General features: G+C 37.6%; 1 long non-coding RNA gene across 1 annotated transcript in view; it reads right to left on the reverse strand.

The window, feature by feature from the left end:
- Positions 1–17,023: 17,023 nt before the first annotated feature.
- Positions 17,024–21,974, reverse strand: part of LOC112542741 (uncharacterized) — a 107,277-nt gene continuing 102,326 nt past the window's right edge. Inside the window, exon 4 of the long non-coding RNA XR_015796722.1 lies at positions 17,024–18,559. This is a non-coding gene — a long non-coding RNA (uncharacterized LOC112542741). The remainder of the gene's footprint in view (positions 18,560–21,974) is intronic.

Below are 21,974 nucleotides of genomic sequence, written 5' to 3' on the forward strand. Positions count from 1 at the left end.
TCATGGAACTGTGAGTAAGCTTTCAGTCTTTTTTGACATATATAACTGAAAAATTTGCAAGAATATATAGTAAAACTGGATTGTTTTGCAAAACCATGGATATTGCTTTTGCGTGACTCACATTTTAGGACTCATATTATTTTCATTTTTTCTGATATTTAAATACATTGAAACTGTAAAATTAAATCAGAAGTCAAGGTCTCATTCATTGGAGGTGACATTCTAAATGTCTCTATAAGTCATGGTAGAAATTTTATCACTGCACACATTAAATAATGTGATATAGTAAAGAATGTATAGAGTGTGAAGTTTATAAAATCATAGCTTCGCAATGACTTGAAACTCCAGTTGAATGGATAATTCAGGCACAAATGGAAAGTTGCTTGCACAGTTTAGTGCCAGAATTTTCTTTGATAAATAACCTGGGATAATTGTCTAGGTGATAGGAGTCTTATTCCTTCTCCTTATTGTAGTTCCAGTCAGGACTTTTGTACCTGCTATTTTCATGATGAAATGTTCCCAGTGAAACTAGTAGTAATTCTTTCCATCCAAATAACTGATGCAGAAGTTGTAATTGATCTAGAGTGACTTTTTGTGCAAAAAATTCCTGCACGCAAGGCAAACCGTGTGATAAATATCATGTTCTATTTGGCTCTCACTTCAATTGCAATCCTGCATAAAGATAGGTTATTTTCACTAATTCAGCAATTGGAAGTACTTTATTTTAAAAATATCTTATAGGTCAATATTTTCAGTATTTTGGGATACACATACATACGCATACAGTGCTTATTCTGATGCTTTGGACATTCAATCTAATTCAGTCCTATTTCTGAATGCCAAAGCAGTTTTCTACTGTTTCAAGAGATGCAAATGTGTATCCTGATTTTCAAATGAAGCTTACAAGTTGTTGCATATCAGTATGAATGATGACAAATACATTGAAACCAAGTTGTACAAAAATACTTGGTAGCAGAAGTGAAATTAAATGAGATCTTAGAAAAATGTTGTTTTGGATTCTCCCTTATTTTGTAAGAGAGCAATCTTATACATAGATATTCAGAATGTTTGGAGATACAGCTACAGGTATGAGATCATGTAATACAAATTTAGATTGTTCAGTAGGAAGCTGAAAATGTGGACTTCCAAAGTAGCATTTCTTGAAATGCTGTCTATTCCACAGAAAAGGCCAGTTAGGCAAAGCTGAGATTTCTCAGTATGTGAGTGAGAGATATAAGAAAGGTTGTTTTGATATTGTACGGACTGCAGAATAATTTGAAAGGAACTCAGCTTGTGCAAAAGGGATGAGATCTACTTGAACCAGAATAAAATATCACCACTAAAAAAGGTATCAGGTGACTGTTTAAGCTGAACTCTAGTGGAAAGCTGAGAGATACTTGTGAAATATCACCTGAAGATGAAATAATTCTTAAGGGCTGAAGGTGAAATTTCACTTACACATAAATAGAAAATTGCCCAAGGATATCCAATATGGTCATATATAACTTTAAAAGAGGAGATTTTAAAACAATGAGGGCTGAGTAAAAAAAGAAATGGAAATAGAAAATCAAGAAGGTCAAATTTTGAAGAATGCTTGGAGGTTAAGTAAAAGCCCAAGATAATAAAATCTCAGCTATAATGCATACTGCAGGTCAGGAAAAGTGCCACCATGATTATCACTGAAGCTGTGGATTAAAAGGCATACTTCAAAATATAGATGTCTTGCCTAAGTGAGAACAAAACACAATCATATAACACAAAAGAAGAAGATGGTGAGAGTTGTAAAAGAGATTTTTGAGAACCATATTGTATTGAAATACAATAAAATATCTCCGCACACACACCTTGTGATTAAAACCAATGATTTAACTGGGGTTAGGCAGCAATAATTACCTATTAGTCATTAAAAGATATGTAACTTTTATCATACTTTTTTTTTACTCAGGCCTACTTTACTGGCACTACCATTTTGGTCACTTTTAGCTTTTCTCTTACCACTTAATAACAATCTCTTCCATTCTGAGAAGCTAGAAATTTAAAATTATAGATAAAAATATTGAATTTCACTAACACATATATTTCTACATACAGTCCAAATACTGTGGATATAATATTACATGCCAGGCTAGAAGTTACCAGCTCACACATTTAGCCATCTTTCAAGAATTGCTCTGGCCTTGCTCCCCGCTTTGCTATGAAAATCCATGGTAGCCTTTCTCAGGCAAAGCAGGATCAAATTTGATCTCAAATTTTTAAAATCTGATTGCTTTAAAAACAACTTTGTAAACTACCTCTCATGACGCCCAGCAGATCATAGCACATGGTTTGACAACCCCTGAGTTAAAGAAGTGGTTGGCCAAGGGGATTTCAAAAGGAATGCTATCTAGACAATAGACAGTATAGGTCAAACACAAGTGCTTGGTGGGATGATGGTGGTGGTGGTGGATGAAGATGACGATGATGATGATATGGTATCTGAGTAACTAAAGTAAACCATTGTGATGTGAGATAAAGGTATGTATCTTACTGATAAATTTAAAAAAGACAAATCATCAGGTCTTTTCACAAATTCTGAAACAATTCAGTTATGAGAATCACTCAACTACTATTTAAAATATTTAGTATACATAGGGTTATTATTTACAACATCTTTCTATAATCACATTTTAAGAAAATTGAAGTGGCAGTATAATACAATTTTCAAAAAGGGATCTGGGAATATCTTGGATATTACAGATTAATTAGTTTGCCATCTATTCTTAGTAACTTGGTAGAAACATTTATTAATTATAAAATCATCAGTCATGTGGAAGGATGAGTCCTACCCCCAAAAAATGATATGTCTTCTGTAATGTCCATTCCCACTTGCCTTTTGAAAGTATCAACATGAAGGATATAAACTGTATAAGTATATAAACACATTTTGATATGGTGAGTAGTACACATTGATAACTTGAATGTTTAAAACACTTTCACAAAATCCCTCAATAAAGACCCTTAGGAGAAGTTTTCTTATTGTTAAAGATCAGAAAGCAAAACAAACAAACAAACAAACAAACAAACAAATAAAACTAATAAAATAAAAATAAATAGTTCTCATAATGGAGCAATGTAAGAATATTTATAGGAACTGATGCTTTTAATGATGCGTAGATGAACAGGAACAGCATAAGCAGTAAGATTCCTAGGTTTATTAATAACACCAAATTATTGATAATGAAGTACAGTGAAGAACTCCAAAAAGCATTCTCTAACTGACAAAATGGACATCACTGTTTTTTCAGTATAAGCTCAGGCAAACCAAATTTCCAATTTTCATATGCAGTGATGCAGTCTGAATTATTGATGGCTGATCAGGAAAATGTTATGTTGTACTGTTGATAAAAACATAGACACAGTATGGGGTTTTGGTGAACAAGGCAAATTCCATGGATCATTAGAAAAGAGAAAAATAAATTTCTATTATAATAATCAAATTATTAAAATATTATAATCTTTACACTTATCTGTAATGTCTGCTTTAGTTATTGCTGGTCAAATATACCATCCAATTGAAAAAAGTGAAGAAAACTATAAAGACTAAATTATTAAAATAAATTATTAAGAGAGCTGAGAGGATTCTTCTATATGGAAATTGTTGGGGCTATATTGCTTAGGAAAATTATGGTAATGAGAAGGCATGATAGAGAAGGAGTATGTTATGCATGAAATAGAAAATATAGGCAGAGAAAAATAATAGCGTGCCAAAATATTACTCCACTTTTGTTTTGGCTTTGTTCATGAAAGAAAGGAGCAAAATCAAAGTGTAGTGATCCTAAATGGGTTTGGACCTGAAGTTTGATCAGGCTGAGAAAAGGAAATCCCATTTTTGTCCAACTCTTCTTTCCTTCTTAAAGGCAGTCCTCATATATCTTCATAAGTGATAGGAAGACTCTCCTACCCATCTTGCTTCTCAGTAAACAATGATAACATGACCATTTTAGCAACAATGTATCTGATAGCAAAGGCAGTATGTGTCTGAAAGCCAGTTGCTAGGGAATTTGACTGACAGAATGTTGTTGGCTGATCTTGCATCCAAAGGCTTTAAGCATCTAGTTGGCTCCTAGGAAAATATTGGACTGAATATGCCTTTGGTCTGATCCTGCAGGATTCTTACGCTCTGTATGTCTCACAGAATATTTAATATTTCATACAAAAATATTCTAGGTACATTCTGAGTAATGTTCAGCAGATTCTGTTCCTCAACCCAAACTCTGAAATGATGAACTTCCAGGTTGACTGATCTCTTTGGCTTTTTATGCTTTCTCAAAGTTGGAAACAACTATCCTTTTGGCACTTGTCCCAAGCCAATCTGAGTAGGATGGAGGTCTCAGTAAATGAACACATGGCGAACACCAGCTGCAGCTGTTCCTCTGTGGCTGTTCCCTTTCTACATGAAGACAAAGGCTGATTCTCAGACACATGCCTTTCTGCTCTGTTGGTGTAGTGAGGGCTCCCCCTCCTGTTTTGCAAGTGAGGAAGCCTGACAATTGATTTCCACTTCAAACAATTTTTAAATCCTGTCTGCACTACTGTGTGCCTCAATGAATCACCTAGACTTTTAAAGCTGTTGTGCCACATTTAGTTCTCTTGCTTCTAAATTCTCATTTTTTCTGGAACTAGGACTGATTAAGAAATTGAATCTCAGTAAAATGATTATGTATTATTATTTTCACTTTACAAAATGTTTCATTGAACTTTATTTCCATTCAATGTTAAATAAAGCAATATGCAGTACCTGTTAATTTCTACATAGTATTAGGAAAAGCATTCAACTGTCTTAAAACCTTAAATCACAGCTGACTTTGCTTTGTTGGTTTATTACTCAGGTTTAGATACTACTTCAATCTCAACTAGCTTTAAGTGCCATAGATTCCAATTCAGTAAACAGATTAAAATAATAATATAATCAGTGATACATGGGGGGGGGGGCTCAAAAAATTGAAGATGGCAGCCTCAATCATGCAGTCAGAGCTGCCAACTTGACTTTTTTTATTCCCCCTGCCAACGCTCCTGATAACAAGATATATCAGTGACATAATTCAACTGTACCAAGAAATAACATTCTAAAATTGTGTAAACAAGAAGTCACAGCAAGGGATCCCACAATCTAAAGGCTTCCTAGAATAGCCAAGTCTTGATCACTTTCCTAAATTCCAACAGATATTCTATGAGCTAATAATCTATAATCCTGGGGAGAATCTGTTCCAAAGAAGAGAGGAATGGAAAGGAAAAGACCTGTTTTTATGGTCTCTGATGGTAACATACCTTTAGACTGGGGACCCAAAGGAAACCCTTCCTTCCAGTTCTTAATGGATAGGCAGGCACTGCTGGGAGTGAGCAGTCCTGAAGTTGGTCCAGCACCTTGAGTTGTACCTGGAAGCTGACTGGTAACCAGTGCAGGTCCCAATGTAGTGCTAGCTGTAGCCTCCAGGTATTTTTTTAATATTTAGTTAGACAAAAGACAAATAACTTTAAGTGCTTCCCTATATCCTTTGCCCTTGTTTATTTCTCTCTTTCTCTTTTCCTCTCTATTTTTGATGGATAAGCAGAATGTAAAAAATATTGAAAGGCATGATAAAAGAGAAAATCTATTGGATTTCAGATGTCTCAAACAAGCCTTACTTACTTGCTGACTGCTAACTTTGAGAATACTTATAAAATAGAAGCTAGCCAGTCTTAGAAATCAAATAAATGTAATTTTAAAACCACTATGAAATTTATGAATGCTGCTTTTTTCCTTGTTATGCAATTCTGCATATAGTATGTGTTAATTTAAGTAGAACTCACACAAGTGGACATCAAGTGCAGCATATACCAAGGTGATGTACTGTCCCCGCTGCTGTTCTGCATAGGCTTGAACCCCCTCAGCCAGATAATCACAAGGACTGGATATGGATCAAGTACAAGAGTGGGACTACCATCAGCCACCTCCTCTACATGGATGATGTCAGGCTGTATGCTAAGAGTGAATGAGACATTGATTTGCTAATCCACCTGACACAAATCTAGAGTGAGAACATTGGGATATCATTTGCACTAGAAAAGTGTTGCTGGATGGTAGTAAAGAGAGGAAAAGTAGTTAAGACTGATGGGGTAGAACTGATGGACCACATAGCAGACATACAGACCAGCTACAAGTACCTTGGTATCCCACAGTCACATGGGAATCACGATGGGAAGGCAAGAAAGACAGCAACATCTAAGTACTGCCAAAGGATAAGACAGGTCCTAAAGAGCCAGCTCAATGGGAAGAACAAGATCCGCACCATCAACCCATACACTCTGCCAGTCATCAGATACCCTGCTGGTATACTGAGCTGGCCAGAGGAGGACATGGAGGCTGTGTGTGAAGACCTGGAAGCTCTTCACAATGTATGGAGGTTTCCACCAAGTCCAACATCCAGAGACTGTACACCAGCCAGAAAGAGCCATTGTCCTGGGCGATGTACTGACACTGTCCTGGACGATGTACTGCCATCTACATCAGTAAGATGGCACCAAAGATGAGCTGCTGAGAGAATGCCTGAGGCAGCAGCAGGCATGGGAGGATGTTCAAGCAGAGGAAGTGCCATGGCAAGGCAAGACCCTGCATGGGATGTACCATTGACAAATAGCTGAGGTGGCTAACATTGGGAAATCCTGCCAGTGGTTGGAAAGGGCTTGACTAAAAGACAGCACTGAGGCACTGATCATAGCAACACAAGAACAGCCACTAAGCCCCAGATCCATAGAAGCAGGGGTCTACCACACTAGACAGGACCCAAGGTGCTGACTGTGCAGAGAAGCTCAGAGACAGTCCAACACATTGTAACACGGTGTTATATGCAGGTAGGAACAGCATACACTGAACGGCACAACCAAGTAGCTGGCTTTGTGTACTGGAAGATCTGCACAGTGTTTGGGCTAGACCCTCCCAAGTCCAGATGGGAGATTCCACAGAAGGTCATGGAGAATAACAGGGCTAAAATCCTGTGGGATTTCCAGATCCAGATGGACTGGCAGGTACTGGCCAATCAACCAGACAATGTGGTAAGTAGACAAGGACCAGAAGACAACGGTGGTGATAGATGCAGCAGTGCCAAGTGACAGCAACATCAGGAAGAAGCAGTATGAGAAGCTGGAGAAGTACCAGGGCCTGAAGGAAGAAGTAGAGAGGATGTGGAAAGTAAAGTCCAAAGTCGTCCCAGTGGTGGTAGAAGCACTCAAGGCTATGACTCATAAACTGAAAGAGTGGCTCCAACAGATCCCCGGAACAACATCAGAGCTCTCTATCCAGAAGAGTGCAATGCTAGGAACAGCTAAGATACTGCACAGAACCCTTAAACTCCCAGGCCTCGGGTAGAGGACCCGAGATTGAGGAAGACACATACCACATAGGGGTGGGATGTGTGTGTGTGTGTGTGTGTGTGTATTTGTTCATTTAATATGAATTATGTTGGGAGTACATAAACTCCAATAAATAGTGAAATAATATTATTGCATATCCAGTAATATAACAACATATAGATACAACAGATACATACAAAGAATGGAATACAATTATGCTTATCCCAGATATATGATCATAGGAAACAAATATAATGCAGTATGTCACAACAGAGTATTTCAGTTCTGTTCATATAGCTGCTTTCCCAAAAATTCAATATTACTTATGTACTCTTAGTCATCCAGAACTGCTGCAGAGCCACAAAAATCAACATAAGTGCCTGTATTCAGTTGTATCAAGTATTTAAAAAAGTTTCATGGAATAAGAAGAGCAGTGACTGTGAATATAATAGCCCAGAATCAGGGAAGGAATAATAAATAGATTTCTTGCTGCCATAGAAGATTTCCAAGTATAATCACATGAAGCTGGTTAAAGAAGAGCAGTCTTCATTCCCAGGCAATTTTCCAGTGGATCCACTGTATAGCTTTGTGACAACATCCACAGCTAGTATGTGATAGCTGATTTAAATTCTATCATATCAAGGCTGTGATATAAATTACAAGTTTTGTTTTAGTGGGTTTATGATGACACTGAGCTCCGTTTCATAAAACATTCCTGAAAAGTGGTTGGCTGCCCAGAGACAGCAATTACCTAATATGAATATAAGGATCACTCACTTATAATGGGTCCAAGGATAGTTGGAGAAAAGTCTCTCTCCATTGCTCAATGGAGGAGCACATGTTTTGCATATAAATTGTCCCTGATTCATTATGTGAAGTTTCCAGGTGGCAGAGCCTCAAAGGACTCTTTTCTGAGATCTAGGGTCTCGGTATGTCATTCTTTACAGAATACAGTATTTGGACAGCTTTCACTTCCAAGTTTGGTTCAACGTTTAAAAAGATAATGTAAGAAGAGACAGCAGATGTAGCCCATTGATAGTTTTTGAAGAGCAGATTGAATAGATACACAGGTAATATTTTATTGCCTTCTCCATAATGATTTGTTGTATTTCACACAACAATGACACAAAATTATAAATACATACTATAGTTTAAATAGAAACAATTTAACTTTAACTAACTAAATCCATGTCCTTTTTTGTTCTCATTTTGATCTGGAAATAGTTTGGTCACTTCTGATAATCTTTATGTTTTAATGAATCCCTAAGTAAACAGAAGCTGATCCAATCTTTATTTACTGAAAGTAGATAAAAGCCACTGTCTATCACTATAAACAATACTGAATATAGATGGGCCAATGGCATGACTTACTGACTCAGTTTACATGTCATTCATGCCAGGTTTTGCTTAAACATTTATTGAGTAAATTATAATTGGCTGCATTTATAGACTGGCAATCCAAACTATGGGTGGATTCACACAACACCTGAAGTCAAAGCTAAGCATATTTTGTCAGGTGTGATGTGTGAGCCAGCTTCCAATGTAAATCTTCTTGGAGAGTTTGGGAGAATATCCAAGGCCTTCCAATGTTACTGAACTATGACTCCCAGTAATTCAGCCTACATGGCTAATTGTTTAGGAAGCTAGGGGATGTAATATAGCAACATCTAGAAGGCCACAGGTTTCTCATCCTTCCTATAATATGACAAGGGTGGTTTTTAGTCTCCCTCTTGTTACCTGCTATGTATTGTTGTTGCTATTCACATCTTCTGGCTGACTTGCTCCTAATCTATTTGTAAGCATTTTCTGTCACAGAAGCCAGCATTCTTTTTCATGTGTAGCTGTAAATAGAATATTTTTTCCCCCAACACCTGGTCTCCTGTGTTTTTCACTATTTACTACCACAATTTCTGTTCCTTTGATTGCCCTCTTGCCTGTCTCATTTTTTTCATTACTTTAAATATAGATTCTCTGCAAATTTCCTGAACTGAGATCTGCAGCAGCAGCAAAGAGGACCAAAGGTTTGAAGATATCCCTTGTCAGAGAAGTTCTTGCCTGAGCTTTTATGCGCATGGCTTTTATGCACTGCAGCCTCCACTGTGTCTCCTGAGCACAAATTGGCTGGAAATAAAGCTGGTTTAAGGAATCACTTTCAAAACTTTCCTCTACTTTGACCATGGTGATGATCTGATGTGATGGTCATTTTTAATATGGCCCTGATTGCTGGATTCTCAGTTTTCTTTATCCCCCCCCCCCCTCTCTCTCTATATATATATGGAAACAGAAATTTTATTCTTTCCTGTTACTTGGGCTTTAAGGAGAAAGTGACAAACTTATGTCATTTTCACCTGGTTTAAAATACTCTTTGTAACACTGTTTGAAAGTGTTTCACTGTTGCATCACTGAATTTATTAAAAAAAAAAAGAAAAGAAAAAAAGTCTTCACCTTTTCACTGTTTCATGAGTAGTGGACGCTATTAATAAGATAATTTTTGCTGAACATACATTTTGCATTTCATTTTCCTGTTTACTATATTTTCTCCATTTGATGAACAGGTACTCTGGCCACTGAAAGCTTATAATGTAGAAAATTAGCAGCTATCATTGTTACTTTTTAGTGATATTTTATTTTCTAGAATAAAGAATAAAGCAGCAGGCAACCGCTTTTCTTGGGCTGCAAAAAAAAATAAAAATAAATAAAGTGTGTGTGTTCACATTGGGCTCATGGTCTTGTTCTCTCTTGACTTAGGCCAATGAACTGACTCCATATAAGACACTGCACATAATCTAAACTATGATTGGGTGTTATTATTTTAAGTCATCTAGCTAATAGAAATGCATTAAAAAAACTAACTAGCAGATATGTTCAGCCCATGTAAATCATACTAATACCTAGGTCAGTGTTGTCCAAACTTGGCCACTTTAAGATGAGTGGACTTCAACTCCCAGAATTCCCCAGCCAGCATGGCTGGCTGGAGAATTCTGGGAGTTGAAGTCCACTCATCTTAAAGTGGCCAAGTTTGGACAACACTGACCTAGGGCATACTGAATTACTGAACCCTGGATAGATGAAGGGACAAGGGGCTTATAGAGATATGTCCCTCTGGATTTCAAGTGCTCCATCAGCCACAATTCCAGCGTGGAAGGTACAGACAGGTGATTGTCATCACCTGCTGGTAGCCAGAGGTACTATTCTGCAGATGACCATGTGTGATGTCTTATATATGAGATAGGACTATAGGAACAAACTGTAACGACCTGACACCTCCAGCTTTCAATTCCAGTAACTCTCCTGGCAACCATTCATGATTCAAGAGAAAGTTCATTTATGAGAATAAGTGTACAGATCCAAAGCATTGCTAAGACTGAGCCCGCACGCACCAAAAGTAGCTTTTACCTTTTATCTTTCATTCCCCCTCACCCCCTCATGCCTAGTCTTCTCACATTCTCCTGTTGGTACGACCTTGAGCATTCCAGTGCCTGTGATAAGAACCCATCTCCCTCTAATGGTCTGTTCCTGCTTCGATCTCCACACAACTTTCCATCCCCCCCTCCCCCTTCCCTTAATGGCAGAACCGAAGCAAGTGAAAAAGCAAATGAAGAAACAGCTAGCATGATTAATAGTTTGCAGGAATGTTTTGCAAGGATTCTGACACAAACTGGGATTGTTGTTTTGTACCAATTTACTGGCTCCACAGTGACATCCCTAACATATTTGCTAGAATTCATTGCAAAATTGGTGCTGGAGTCTCCTAGGCAATTAGTGCTGAGGGATCAATTTTCCTTCTCTGGATGAGGAGGCAGCTCAGGAATTCATGACCATCATGGCAGGTCCAACATATATAGAAGGCCATCCATTAGACATGGTTTTAATGTCAGAGGAGTCAAGATGTCATCTGAAAAGGGGGGACATTTCTGCCAGTCCCTTGTCATAGTTAGGTCACTGTTTCCTTGGATTTCTCTTAGACCTTGATGCCCCACAGGTAGAAGAGATGACCCTAGGCACTGATAGACCCAAAGGAATTTCAAAAGGCCCTTGGGGAAGCTATGACATTCAGTGCTGTAGAGCACCTAATTAACCAATGGAATCTGAAGGTAATTGCAGCTCTCAGTATAATTGATTCTGAATGATGGCTCTGTATTCACTGATCCAAAGAGGCTTAGTTTACTGAGGAGCTCTGGGAGATGAAGTTCCAGAGGAGACCCCGGAATGGCACTAATGAAAAACAAATGACAAATTAGACCAAATGTAGGTAAGAGCATATAACTGAGTCTATCCCTTGCAATAAGAACAGTGAAGTAGGGTTACTTCTATGTTCTTTATGTACCCAGAAACAGCTACACACAGCCTTATTTAAAGTGACCACTCCCTTTTAGGGAAATCAAGCCTGCAAGAACTGTTGACGGATTGTTGTGAGGAATTTGTTCCACATTGGAAAAATAAAATTGCTTGTGTTTACATAGAGCTGAACATTAGCTGGCAGATCCTATTGAGGTGATGGAGGCATGACCGTGCCAACTATCTGGAATCAGTTTGAGCCAGAAAATGCTGAGGAAGTGGACAGAATACTTGTGCTGTGAGTCCAGCATCCTGTGGACTGGATCTCTGTCCCTTCTGGCTAATAAAAGGGTCTAAAGATGTGATGGTAGGCAGGGTACACAAGTGGCTAATATGTCATTGGAAAAGGAGCACTGCCTGTGGTCTTGAAAGAGGGGCTGGTGCCCCCTTTTCAAAAAGCTAACCCAACAATTCTGAACAACTACAACCCATTTTCTAACCTTTTTATTTTAATAAAGGGGATAATTTCAACATGAAGCTGCTGAGTGAGATAATATATCATCATGGAGTATGACATCATTAATATATGAATGATATATAATTATACATCTCCATCCCTGGCCAAACAGGTGATGCAATGGAGATAATAATTTGGTGTTTGGAAAGTGTTAGGATTTGGATGGGGAAACAGGCTTAGACTGAATTATAGCAAAGTAAAATTGGTGTGGATCTGGAAACCCTGACTCCAGAGATTTACCACCTTTAGTTCTGGAAGAAGTCATATTTCCTCAGATGGAATTGGTTCCTGCTTGAACAGCAGGTAAAGGCTGTGATCATGACAGCCTTTGCCCAATTACATATTGTGTACTAATTTCGATCTTTCCTGGTCTAGGAGACATTACAGTTACTCAGGCTCTTGTCCCCTCATTGGACTACTGTAACTCTCTCTATATGAGACTGTCATTGAAGACCACCCAGAAATTAAACTGGGTCAGCATGCAGCAATCAGGGTAATGCTGGCACCTTAAGATCTGCATATATAACATGTCTACTGCAGGAATGGAACTGGCTGCCAGTTGGCTTCCAGGTACAATTCCAGATGCTGGGTATCACTTTTAAAGTCCTACATGGCTCAGAAGTGAATATGCCCAACTTACAAGGTTGTAACAGAGATCCTACTGACAGGTCCATCTCTAAAAAATTTCCATCTACAAGGTTTCCAGAGCAGGGCCTCCTTAATGGTGATGTCCCTTCTATGGAACAGTTTGCCCCCATATACTATATAAACTGCTCCTCTCTACAGAGTTTCCAAAATGAGATGAAAACTTGGTTCTGGAAGTGAGCATTTGGAGGATGTTAGTTTCAGTCTGATCCATCTCCACTGGTTACTGCTTCTATAATAAATAGTAATAGTTACTGTCCTAATGTTTTTATCCTTTTATTTCTGTTATAAGCTGCACAGAGCTATTTTGGAGTAGAGCAGCATAGAAAGATCAGTAATCAGTCAATCAATTTGCAGAAAATTAGAAAAGATTTTCAGAAGAAATATCCCCTTATTTTACACAAGTCCAATCCTTAACCATACTTTCTAGGTGTGAAAGAACAAAAGCAGCCACAGTAGGTAACAACGTGAATTTTAAAAGAGATTTATTTCAATTTTTAGTTTTTTAAACTGAATTGACTGCACAAGTGGGTTAAAGGTGAAATGTAAGTGACATTTATTAACACATATAGTGCACACAGTGTTAAGGACCTCTTTTATAACGCACTTTTATCTTCAAGAAAGAAGTTAAATGTGTCCCTGAAGCTTATGGGGGCAATTTTTTTCTGACCCTTTGCAAGTATTTTCTGCTGAGAATGTGACATTAGCTGGTCCCTTAAGAAATGATGGAGAAGGAATTCAAAAGATGGAGTAAAAAGGAGGGTGGAAAGATGATATTCTTCCACAGCATAAAGTGGGTGCTACTAAGCACAATTACACTCAAAAAAGCCATTAATCTAATATACTGAATAAGGGAGGGTTATCTGTGGCTTCCTCAATATAGCTTCTTCTTCAATACCAGGAACATATATTTATGATTGCATACACACACACACACACACACACACGCATAAAGAAGAGGAATTCTGATTCTTCCTTTCCTTAATCCATAGCAAGGGCTATGGATAGGATAAGGAATGCATAGCCCCTGGGTTGGGGGTGGCCCCTTTTCATTGTTTAGAAATGGAGCATCATTCATTTTTGTTAAGGTGCTTTGAAACAGTTTGAACAAAACTTTGAATCTTTGCACAATTCTGCTATTTGGTAGTTTTAGGTAGTTTGCTGGTTTCTTGTAATATATAATCTATTATTTATTTAACACATAATGTTTTATAGCATAATCGACAAGTCTTGAGGTACCCACAATAGTTTGTCAGACTTAGATGAAAGGAACATCTTTATATCTGCTGCTTTGGCTCTGTTTAAGTTTTTGGTTATGTTAAGACCATGAAAATCATTTCTGAGCTCAGCCTTGTGGACTCAAGAAAACTGCATTGGTCTTCACTGCAACATTCTTTCTCAGTCAAAACTCCTACCAACTATTGTCCCTTCAGTTTCATTAAAATATACAGCACTAAATAATACTAGTATCTTCACACACTGAAATACGTAATAAGATGCTTCCTCCATCATTTCTTAAGGGACCAGCTAATGTCACACTCTCAGCAGAAAATACTTGCAAAGGGTCATTGTGATTTTGTGCAGGCTATAAAAAGAGGATAGAATCACAGGTCTTGCTGGAAGAACTTTGAATTGGGTAAACCATCCACTATATGTAACATCTCCAAAAGTTCTAATTAGCAGATGATCAACCTGGTTGAGAGACAGTATGTAAGAGTGACTGAATGAGAGAATGTATGGAAACTGATTGTTTAAATAAAGCAGTTAAACTACTTCAACAAGGGTAGCACTCAGCGCTTGATCAACTTCCTTCCTTCCTTCCTTCCTTCCTTCCTTCCTTCCTTCCTTCCTTCCTTCCTTCCTTCCTTCCTTCCTTCCTTCCTTCCTTCCTTCCTCCCTCCCTCCCTCCCTCCCTCCCTCCCTCCCTCCCTTCCGGAACCAAAAGTGTAAACTTATGTATAGAACATGAAGATGGCCTTTAAAATCTTGATGCTGCTTTCTATGAAATATACAAGAGTCTATATGAGCATATCTACTTCATATAGTTTTAACTGAAAGCACTCTATAGTTTCTTTTTCTGGTAGATAAGTGAAGCTGCTGTATACAGAATCAGAGCATTTGGTCTGTGTAGTCCAATACTTCCTGCACTGACAGTCAGTGGCATGCAGTGGCATTGCAGAAGACTATTGTATTTCAAGGAGTGTAGTGACATCTTTTGATTTCTCCTGCATATTAAGAAGATTCTAGAAGTTTAGATTTCATTCTGAGTCATAATAATGTTTAACTTGCTTGTTTTTCATTCTTGCTTGGTAAATAAAGAGAAGGGAGGAATCTTCCCATGGTTGTAGGAGGACCTCAAGATTTTTAAGTTGGCACTGACTTATCTGTACCGTTCCCAAACTCTTGGTTTACATTTCAAGGTTCTGACAGTTTACATGATGAAGAGGTGCACCATCTAGCCAGGTCAGGTCCTGAAATCTCAGTACCATGCAAACAAGGTCATGAGGTTCTGGTACCAGGTTTGATAAGACCCTAGTATTACCCTTTGAGCTGGGAGCTTCAACACAGACCTAGCAATGAGTGCTGTGTGGCTTGGCCATTTTGGAGTCTCTCCACTGTTATTCCACTGGGGTTCCCAACAACAAAATGGAGATTTGTGTCATTTTGCTTGGTATGTTATGCTTTTGTGTTTCTGTTTAAATCTGAACACTAAAGCTTAAAATCTGGCATGTTTATTGTCTCCGGATCCTCAAAGAACCAATTATCTAGCACTTTGCCATTGCCTGACACTTGGCAATACATGGCATTTCATGGATTTTGTCTCACTCCATCCCGCTACAGAGGAAACTACTCCATCCAGCATCTAGGATATGCGCCTAGTGCTTTTTGCCAGATTATATATCCACATGCATTTCCTCCAACGGATTGGAGTCCTGTGTATACATCACTAATTCAGAGAGATGAATAACCAATCTAGATCTCTCATCTTCAGTTTTTCAAAGAAGAGATCCTATCAATCTCTTGTTTAATTGGTGTAATCAGGACTTCTATCATTCTTACACTGAGATATACGTGCAAATGTCATAAAATTATAGAGTCGGAAGTGTCATCTATGCAACTGAATCCAACCGCTTGCTCAGTTCAAGAATCCAAATTAAAGTATCTCTGTCAGATGGCTGTTCAACCTCTGATCGAACACCTCAGTGAAAGGGAATCAATTATCTATCTATATGTTTACTTCTACTATTGAAATGCTCTGTTAGGAAATTCCTACCATCTTTTCTTGTAGAATATACATAATGATCCTCATTGTCTTTCCTTTCATCTCCTGTTCCAGTTTTTCATAATTCTTCTTAAAGTTTGGTCCATAGAACTGACATAGGATTTGAGGTGGGTCTTGATCAACTCAGAAAGACTTCATGTCTTGCTTCATGTGACTTGGAAACTATATTTCTGTTGATGAAATTACTATGGTTTCCTTTTTTGCAACCATGTCACACTGCTAGCTCATGTTCAAATTGTGATCAACTCCTACACAATCAAATATAGCATTTACACATGTGTGCATGAAATATCACTTTCAACTATACAAATTCATAAGAATTTTTTGTTCTTTCTAGGAGTTTTGATTGAACCAGAGGTGAACAGTGTGATATGCACGGGCACTCTCTGTGTTGAAGAAATTCTAGTGTTTAAAGCAAAGATCCCTTTTTGATCTAGGAAGAAATAACAGGTTACCAAGGAGACCCAGAACCTCAAGGACAAGTGAGACCTGAAAGGCACATTCTTATTACAGCAGCTCCTAACATGACAAAGAAGTTAAACAAGCAAAATTTGTAGTAGTGTCTGGTTGTTTAAAAATGCAGAGGTCTTATCAAGTGTCTTATCTATACCTTCACTGATTTAAAAAAAAAACAAAAACTGCCTACATAATTTAGGCAGTGATTTAGAACTGCTTTCTAAACTGTACTGCTCATGTTTTAAAATTTAAAATAACTTGTTTATACTCTTGGCCCTGAGGCTTATGGTGCATCGGTAAATATTAAAAAAAAAAAAAGTTTGCATCCTGTCTGATTGATTTGATAAGTTCGTTTTCTCTCACATCTGCCTTTTTTATTTTTAAGATTATTGTATTGGAAAACAAAAATAAATGGGAAACTGCCATGATGCAAAGAGAAGCACTAGCTTTTATTTTAAAAACATTTATAAGTGTGCCTCTAGCTTTACATAAGTCTCATTTCATTCTTAAAATATAGACTCTATGTGACTGCAGTCCACTGTTTTGTTAGGAAGTATGGCCACTTTTCTATAAAGAAAAAGAATAAATCATAAAGAACATACAAAAATGGTGGAGAGAAAAAGGTGCAGCCACCGCCAGATATTTACTATTCAACAGCCTGAAAGATGTCGCCCCACTTCTATATTACACCCTTATTCAGTAATATGTCTTGTTAGCCTTCAGCATCCATTAAACATTTACTTATTCAGCTAAGCTTTTGGTTGAAATTATACTGAGGTATAATTTAGTGTGCTGCTTTTATTGTTATGGTGCTGTTTAGTTGCTTCTCTTTACTGTGCTAGTGGGGATTAGGTTAATGAAAAGGGGCTATTTTTAAAATAATTAAATATGCAAATATAAAGCAATGCTTTTTTTAATTTATTCCTACTCCCCAGTCTATGACGTATGTGTCTAAATCTCCCTTCTCGTACACTAAATATTGTTGCATTATATAATCTTATATAATTCTGCAGCTAAATTGCAGAAACATTCCTTATAGAAATGCATGCTTATTTATCCAATTCTGGATTTCAAGGATCCTTGAATGCTGGACAAGTTATGCCAAGACAGATAGATTTTCTTATTTGCTACAGAAATATACAGAATAAACGGAAAACTGAGTCATAGCTGATGTAGCTGGTTTTGTATCTTGTTATTCTGACCGTGGCCAAACAGTGTATCACTGAAGTCAACAGCATCATATATTGTATTAACAGTTTTTAAAGTATCCTACTGCCACTGTTTACTTAGCCAGAATGATGCTGTTGATTCAGGAAAAGGTAATATCAGGAAGCTGGTGATAGGTGGAGGGACCCAAGGTTTGCAGAACTACTGCCCCCCAAAAAAGAACTCTCTATGGATTCCCTACCTCCATAGAGAGGCAATGTCACCCAGCTGCAGTTAAGCATAGTTAGCAGGCTCCCTCTCTTACTGATTAATGAATCAAATAAATCCCAGTACCACCACCCCCGCATGACACAAGAAAATTAATGGTTTTCTTTTAGGCTGTCACATAATTGCGTTTCACTAGGCTGGTTTCATATTGAAGGGGACACTGGCAACGTCTTGTCTCTCCTAATAAACAAAGCACCTATTCTTAGCCAAACCCTTGATCTATCAAAGCCAATATTGTCTACTGACTGGCAGTGGCTCTCCTAGGATTCAGGTAGCAGGTCTCCAGTGATTCCAGCTCACGATGCTAGGTATTAAGGTTAGGACCTTTTGCTTCTCACCAAGTAAAAATAAAGCTAGGACAACATGTAGACATGTGGATCCAGTATAATCTAGTCAGCCAACTGCATTCAGGTTCTTAGCAGCTGCCCAAGATGCCAGGTGCTATATCCACACCAAGTTAAGTAGTTTATGGCTGACACTTTTGGTGTTCTTTGTTACCAAAAGTTCCAATCCAGATTGGCATCACCAAGTGTAGAAAGAAGAATGTAAATATCCCTTTGCCCACCATTCGTTTGTTCCTGCAAAGGTTAAAATGAGAGAGGGAAAGCTTTAGTTGGCACCAATATATTCAGGGGAAAAAAAACCCTGGAATTTTATTTATTTATTTATTTACTTACTTACTTACTTACTTACTTACTTACTTACTTATTAAATTGTTATGCTGCCCATCTCCCCAGAGGGTGACTCTGGCCAGCTCACAATTAAAATCAAACATAAAAGACAGTTACGACTTTTCCTCCTTCTGAACATGCAGAGTGTGAGCACAGCACTTCTTTAAATGAGCCTTGAGTCAACTCACTGAAGCAGGTGCATTTTTAACAGAACTCAGTGAGGTAGGTAGGTAGGTAGGTAGGTAGGTAGATAGATAGATAGATAGATAGATAGATAGATAGATAGATAGATAGATAGATAGAGATAGATATGTGGCCTAGAGGTAACAGAAAGGCTGATCGGCTAAATCAGATATTTCAAGTTAGGGAACAAAGAGGAGTACTGCAATAACATGCTATAAAGTAATCCAGATTCTCCCTAAAGGAAGACAGAGGTATATAAATCAGCAGAGCGGAGATGCCTAGCATAATTACAAGGATAAATATAATGAATACAGCAAGAATACTGGCCTCTAACTTGCTATGGTAACAAATTATACTCATTAAAAGAATTGGAAACCGATTTGAAGATCCAAGAATGAATTAGAATTATGATTATTTGGTAAGTGCCTGCTTAGAAAAAAGGTTCGGCTGTTTTTTTGAATATATAGTTTAAGCATAAATCTATTCATAGATACACATGGCAAAAGAATGAATATAAATCTAAAAGCATATCTGATTGTGTTGAAAGATTGAGAGAAGTAGTAAAAGATTTAAGAGTGCTCTTTGGTTCTAAATGTGGGACAGACTATTTATTCAAAGATCAGAAAGGATAGTGGAAAAATAGGTATGAAAAAAAGAAAAGAAGTGAAATGAAAATAACTTCAAGAAGATAAAAATACAATTCCTGAATAAAAAAGTATTAACAATATATTACTACGCAACAGAATAAATGGAAAGTAGACAAAGAAAAAGTATGCGGCTGCTGCTCGGAACGAAGTGAAAAAGATTACATTACTTACAGAGTGCCACAGAAGTATGTGGACTCATACCTGATGGAACGATAAGGTGACAAAAAGAGGATGAGGATGAGAAAAAAATGTTTATAATGTGTGTAGATAGGGAAACAAAGTTGCAGAGAATATAGTCAAGAGAGCATGGGACAGTAGCAATTAGAGGGAGACAAACTGCAGTTTATTTTGATGGAAATAAAAAATTGTTTGGGAAATCGATAAATTGGATAAACAAGGAGCCTATATCAGAGTGAATGAAATTAAAAATGTAAGTGATAAAATGGTTTAGAATGATACTCATATGAGCAGATGCAGGAAGAAATAGGTGGTGTTTTGTTTTTGTTTTTGTTTTGAGATTTGTATTCAGAATCTGAAAGACACCTAAGAAGAATAATTCTAAAAGTAAAACGGGAGAGCCAAAAGGCAGGTTTTCTGTGAACATCAAGAGAACTAAGATTATGACAATGGGAAAACTAGAAAAATTTCAGATAAACCATGAGATGATGTAGCAGATGACAATTGTCTAGGCTCCAGAATTGATGAAGATGTTGGGTGTATGTAGAGGGAGAGCCTTGCAGTGGTCAGTGAAAGCCTTTCTTTCCCTTTGGTGTCTCCCACACCAGGACCTGAGGAGCACTGGACCACACCTGATCTCCAGTTACAAAAGGAAAATGCTGGTAGTATCTAGTGTGGGTGTGTGCTGGAAGGATGTTCTTGTGGGAGACCAGAGAAGAAGAAATTGTAGATGAGACAGTAGAGCAGCCACCATCAGGCTGTAAAACAGCAACTGATGATGAAAGTGAAGTAGGTGTGCATTCCAACAAGCCAACAGCAGAAGAGCTGAAAGGGAGAGCAGAGCCTGGCTACTCACTCCACTCCCTCAGAGATGCTGACAGCCTACAGCCAACCAGCAGCTGGTAAGGCACCTTTCTTCCCCCTTGCCCCAACTGCCCCATCATAGACTGGAACGTTGTACAAAGCCAAAGCTTCAGCAGCAGTTTAGAACTGCAGCTGGCAGCAACAGGAGCTAACTGACTTCACGGTGGTTAAAGACTTTCCTATAGCCCAAGCAAACAAGTTAAAATAATTGTTTATCAGATTCTTTAGGATATAGATACACACATAGGCATAGATATACTATATAGAGTAGGTTTAGTGGTGTGAAATTACAGATTAAGAAATAAGTAAATTTATTAAGCATTGTTTATAATAAAAGTCTCCCTGGAAGCCCAGGGAAGGTAGCAATAATCTTCTTTCTGGTGGTCTGTCCCATTTCATCACATTCCTTGGGCAACAAAAGACTATAGGAAATTAAGCAAGAATACTCATTGGAAGCAATGCAACTGAAACAAAAACTATAATCCTTTGGACGCATCATAAAGGCTGAGGCATCTTTGAAAAAGATGATAATCCTGGATGAGATAAAGAGAAGGAGAAGAGGCTTACAGTGCACATGAGGTGGAATACTGGAAGCCACAATGCACCCACAAGAATTGTGTAATGCCATGAAAGAGGACAGCTTAATGAGCTTTTATTCACAGAGTCACCAGGAATTGGCTGTGATGTGACAGCATAACAATAACAACATCAGAATGATAGTGATATCTCAAAACATGAAATAAAGTAAAAGTGGTATGTGATGGAAGTAAAGCACGGTGAGAATAAATGGAATGCTTAGTGAATGGTTGAACCATGACCTTGAAATAAGACAAGGATGATCCCTTACTTGTTTATTGTATGTATAGATAAAAGTAGAAAATATATTTATGATAATTTAGATATATATTAGTTGGTAGCATGAATATATGTGAACTTTTCTGTGCAGATAATGCCGTGTTGTTGGCTGAGAACCCAGGTGATTTGCAACATAGATAGATGTACAGTATAACATAACAAGAACTGTGGATCTGAAAATTAATGCATCAAAAATTTCAAAGGAAATAACATGAAGGCTATGTGGATACAAAGAGTGTGTATCCCCTGAAACAAGTTCATTGATAGATTATTACTAATTTAATTAATATTATTAATCAAGCCATTGTTTTCTCATATAGTAAGTTAGTGTCTACCTCCTTCATTAAGCCTTTGGTTTAGTATGTGCTTATATTTACAGCAATTTGTTATTCTTTTAACTTGTCTTTTCCTCTTTTCATTAGAACTACTGGATCTAGGTTGTATAATTCCAGACATATGCTTCAGTTAGAATTATATGTCTCTCTTTGCTGTCACCTAGTGGTTGTTTGGGATTTTTGCAGGCCAGATTTGGTAGCCTACGTTTCCAAGCATCCTCGTTCTGCCTAAGAATTCTAAATCTTCGGCATGGCTTAAGT

This window comes from Python bivittatus, unplaced genomic scaffold (assembly GCF_059951505.1).
Source record: "Python bivittatus isolate LINGU-HERP-01145 unplaced genomic scaffold, Pbiv_v1 ctg000350_np1212, whole genome shotgun sequence".
Lineage (NCBI taxonomy): Eukaryota > Metazoa > Chordata > Lepidosauria > Squamata > Pythonidae > Python > Python bivittatus.